Source organism: Copadichromis virginalis, linkage group LG19, assembly GCF_057382275.1.
Source record: "Copadichromis virginalis isolate Kocher_CV1m ecotype Utaka linkage group LG19, C_Virginalis_male_GT1.1, whole genome shotgun sequence".
Taxonomy (NCBI): Eukaryota; Metazoa; Chordata; class Actinopteri; order Cichliformes; family Cichlidae; genus Copadichromis; species Copadichromis virginalis.
This window is the reverse complement of record NC_140636.1, coordinates 8,140,115-8,145,287: the sequence shown is the minus strand read 5'-3', so window position 1 is coordinate 8,145,287 and position 5,173 is coordinate 8,140,115. Positions and strand designations below refer to the sequence as shown.

At 37.0% G+C, this 5,173-nt stretch overlaps 1 long non-coding RNA gene across 1 annotated transcript; it reads right to left on the bottom strand.

The window, feature by feature from the left end:
• Positions 1–3,306: 3,306 nt before the first annotated feature.
• LOC146685499 (uncharacterized) lies at positions 3,307–4,935 on the bottom strand. Its single transcript, XR_014916890.1, has 3 exons — positions 4,867–4,935; positions 3,997–4,161; positions 3,307–3,919 (listed from the first exon to the last, which is right to left on the bottom strand). It is a non-coding gene; the product is annotated as an uncharacterized LOC146685499 (long non-coding RNA).
• Between the last annotated feature and the right edge of the window lie 238 nt (positions 4,936–5,173).

Below are 5,173 nucleotides of genomic sequence, written 5' to 3'. Positions count from 1 at the left end.
GCCAATTTTGCAGCGCATATTGGTGTATATTTCTGATGCCCTATCTATCTCATCAGCATCTGTAGGATATTTTTTAAAAATCTACTCTTCAGGTTTACATCAGCTGAAATGTTAAAAAAAAAATTGTCTTTCAAGAAACTACCCGGAGTGGGTTTAATTTCATATTGTGATAAAAACAGGGTTATGTGTCTGCTTTTCTCTTTATTAGCTTCTGCGTTTGAACTCTAAAAGCCATCCAATCTGTGTCCAGAGGCTTTGCTGAAAAGGTGTAATAGGAACATTTCTAGGAAGATAGATGACAAAGACAAATGACATCATACCTGTTCTTACATAAAAACTACACTTTGTCTTAATAAGTCTCCTAGTTCCCTACTTCTAATGCTGCACATGACTCCCAGCCCATCTGTCTCCTCTCTCCAGGGAGACAGAGGGGAGTAGAGGGGGGAAGGAGGAGCAGGAGGTAAATTAACAAGTTGCCACATGTTTCCAGGCTGTAGGTGAAAGTGGCTCTGCTGCTTTTAATTACACCTGGAAGTCACTCTCAAGGCCTTAATGTAACCAATTGGGAGAGAGCAACACACAGCAAGAGAAAAGAGGGAGTTAGAGAAAGGACAGCACTTCTCAACAGCCCTGCAACTAACAATTAAATCAGTCAAGCCACTGCTCATCAATAACTTTATTGTTTTGCTGTTTTGTTTTGCACAAGTTAAAAAAAGCTGAAAGCGACATCTTTAAATGTCTTGCTACAATCTAAACCACTCAAATGTTAATTTTTGTCACTATTTATACCGCTGTTAACACCCCTATTGTGTCTATCAGTTTAGCAGAATAATGCATAACTGTTGTTGTGTCTCAGTTGCACCTCTATGTCATTTTGGTCACTGTCAGCACATAAATAAACCTAGAATCTGTGAAGCTTTGCTAGAAAAGATGTTCTGAAAGCTGGTTTCAAAATACAGCGTGTTGTAGGTGCATTAAAAACAATACGTTCTATGTATGAATATAAAATTTTATGTAAGTGAGTTTGTATCTAAGTTGGGTTTAGTGCAATTTTGAAACACTGAAATGTTGATTTACATTTCAGTAAGAAGAGACCCATTGTCCTGCAGCTAGTACACCATGGTTCAAAAATCTAAAATAAAATATATATTATGTTAACAACATAACCAATTATAATACAGGCAATAACCAACAGCACAGAAAAAGAGTCAAGGCTAATCATTTTATAGAAAGTTGCTTAAATAATCCTTGCCAAGATTTACGTTTTAGCACTTTTTATACCATCATGCAGGTAAAGGAATACCTTTATCATTAATGTACACTTGCTGCCATCATAAACAGGAATCATAGTTGTTCTTTACAGAAGAAGTATATTTTTCAAATGAAGTATATTCTGCAAAGAATTGGCAAAAGGTAAGATCTGAGGGTTTGGGGTTTTGGGGGGTTTCTTTTGCTCTTTTGCAATTAGATGGAACAAAGGTGTTTTTATTCAGTTAATGTACAGAATTCACCTGATTGCTGCTTACATGCTATTACTGCACATTCACCTAATGTATATATTATATATAATGTCCCCCCCTCTCCCCCCCTCAACGTTTTTGCACAAGTCGAGGAGTGTGTCAGGTTACAGTTCACTGTGTGTTATACCTGTATAACTATGCATGTGACAAATAAAGAACCTTGAACCTTAAGAGGTTTTACTTACTTATGTACAACATTAAGTGGTCCTTGGGATATTATCCGTTGTCAAAAGAAGCTAAAAGATGAACTTAAAAGACGAACATATGATCAAGTGAGTAGCAGAGTATTTTTTACACAATCTCTGGGCATCAGAAATGATGGAGTGGAATTTTTTAAATAAAAATTTTAAATGTGAGTAGTTAAAAAATATTAGGGTGGATGTTTCTATACTTGAAATAAACTAAACTAAATGATGGTAAGCATTTGTTTGTAGTAAGCACAGACCCATCCATCCACCCCAACCTCTGTAGCTATATCTTTACTTTATTCCTGCATTTGAGTCAATCGAAAATTTTTTGAGCCAAGAGAAGGTGCTCTTGTTTCAAAATAAAACTTATACCTATACGGCATTAGCTAATAGACAGGTTTACGTTTTTTTTATTTATTCCACATATTTTTCCTGCAGTGCAGTAAAGTCTAGTGGAACTTTTTTCAGGACACAAACTTTGCATAGTTTGTTTTCCCTCTGTCTTTAATCACATATTTTTAAATTCTTTTCACACTTAATTCCGTTCTCTCTTTCGCTTCTGTTCCTCTCCTTTTCACTCTCTTTGGTATAATTGGTCTCAGTGTGTTTTTCTGGTTCTATGCTACATTAATTATCACAGCAATCAGACCTGGGACAATATGGCTTTATTTGTTCCTGCGGGAGAGCACTGTGTGTGTGTGTGTGTGTGTGTGTGTGTGTGTGTGTGTGTGTGTGTGTGTGTGTGTGTGTGTGCGCGTATGCATGTGCAGACAGGTAATATTCACATGCATGCTAGATACAGCTGAGCACTTTTATAGCTCATTATAAGCTCTAACAAGGCATCAGTAGCTGTATGTGTGGAGCCCACTGGGAGCTGCTGTGAACACCTTCTCTCAGAGGGCAACTGAAAATACACATTGAAAAGACAGAAAAAAAAAACACAATAAAGAAAGAAAACAATTATAGTGAGTTATTCTGTGCATGTCCATCTCAAATGTCAGAGGTCCACAGACAGTTTTCTAAATTTATTTTGTTTTCTCTCTGTAGTACCTTAAACTCTTGAATGTTTCCCAGAATGTTATTAATGTGAATATTAACATTACAGTGTGTAAAACACCATCCTATTTCCGTTTTCGTTCGTCCTATTTCCTATTTTTCTTATTGCTGGTGTTTTCTTAAGTTGTAGTCCATTCCACTCAAGGACACACTCAGAAAAATAAAGGTGCCAACTGGAACCAAAAGTGGTTCTTTAGACTGATGCCATAGAAGAACCTTTTTTGGTGCCACAAAGAACCTTCCAAACAATGGTTCTTTGAAGAACCATTTCTTTCAGTGGTTCATTAAAGAACCATTAAAGGTTCCCCAAAGAACCATCAAGAAATGGTTCTTTGGGGCACCTTTAATGGTTTTTCAAAGAACCTTTTAAAAAATGGTTCTTTAAAGAACCATTTTTAAAAAGGTCCTTCAAATGGTTCTTTAAAAGAACCATTTTAAAGAACCTTTTTTCAGTGGTTCTTTAAAAAACCATTTTAAATCTTTCAAAATAAAATGCATCATAAATTGAATTTGAGTAGGGTAAAATAAATACGAGCACAGCATAGACATATATTAATGGTTTATTGTCATTTTGTAGTTACCAAAAGACAAAAAGGCATTTTAACCCTCAGCACAACATCACTACTAATACATGTCACATATTAGTGTTTTAAACAGTAATAATTAAATATATTTGCTATACTATAAATAAATATATATAAATACTATAGCTACAGATAACACAACAAATAATACATGTATTGTTTAATTAATAAAACATCAGAAAGTGATAAAACACATTAGAAATAGCAATAGCTTCATAACAGACCAATAAATCAACACATTTTCATCAGCAGATGTTTGCATGTTCAGTAAAAACATTTCAACAACAAGTTTATGATTAAAATGATCAATGAACTTCAGCCTTACGCTATGTAATGTACTTTTCATGTTGTACTCATGGTCCTTTGTTAGTCCAGTTTAGGATAATGTCTCTGACATATGTATCATATCAAATATATGTCATATCAAAACAAGCCCACACCTGCAGTTGTTTCAGTTTTTCACTGGTGTTTCCTGGTGTTTCCAGTCACTCAGGCGGACATCCATATCAGCCAACCAAACGACAAGCTCCTCCCTTTGTGCTTCAAATCCCTCCCACTCTGAGACAAGGAGCTGAAAGAGAGAGAAAAGAGTCAATTATAAAGAAGAGAGAAAAGTGAAACCCTCCTCAGAAGGTCTGACTCGCATACCTGCAGTTGACCTGTGATGGACTCCAGTTTGGCGTTCACGTCATCCCTTGCTGTTGCCAGTAGCCGAGTCTGCAGGGTGCCCTGGAAGAGCTGAGTTAATGTTCGACTCCTCCTGGTCAGGCTCTCCAGCTGGATGAGCTGAGGTCTCCCCTCTCACCGCTGCCTCTGAACACAGAAACACAAATTGCATCTGAAGCAGGAGGTGCAGATTTTTTTTGCTATTCTTTTCTAAATCCAGGCTAGATCACGTGGAGGTATTTGGAAAACTTTTTTGGCCAGTGGACGACTGTTGTCTTGCAGAAAGTCAAATCAATCAAACATATGCGATACACAATCAATTCACAAGAACACATTGTAAAAAATAAGTCCAGTTCTTGCCTGATTTCAAGTGAAATCTGCATCAAAACAGGGTGACAGAAGTAAAACGAGTGCACAAAGCCTCACTTTGTACAAGCCTGCTATTACAGTTCTCCTCTATGCAGACGACTTTCCTGTTTTCAAGGCACAACTTGGATCTGCTGTACGAATCTTATGGATACACACTAAATGAAACAATAGTGTGCATGACTCCAGATTCTGATCCCTCATCCTAATATGGTCCCAACATAGCAACAGCCATAAAGCAAATGTTGAGGCTTCAAAATACAAAGTCCATAAACCAATGGCTGACATGGGTTTTATCATAAGGGTGATAAATATACAGATTTCCGTCTGTCTTAGAGATTTGATGTTCATTTACCTGCAGATGCACTATACGTACCTGCTCTGTGGTTTTTCACAACATTTTGCACATCACTATTTAATACAGGAAGTAGGTGAACTAAAACAAGTCATCTTTCTTTGTGAGAGGACCATATTAATGAAACAAACCTCAATGACATCATAGGGAGCCCTAAAGATGCTCCTGCTGCTTCTCTTCCTCCTCATCCAAAGCTTCCTTCTCCTCGCCTTCCATCCAATTGTAATTCAACCTAATTGTGTTTCTCCCCCTTCTCTTCCTCATTTTGTTGGAGCTGTGAACACAATTAATGTGAATCTGGATTAATTTGTGCAAACAAGAAAAATCTCAGCTTTTTGGTCAGAGGTGCTCTTGTGATTTAAGCCGGGTAGAGTAGATTTATGTGTTGATGCTGCCTGCTTCAGCTGAGTGATATTTACACCCTGGCTGGATTACAAA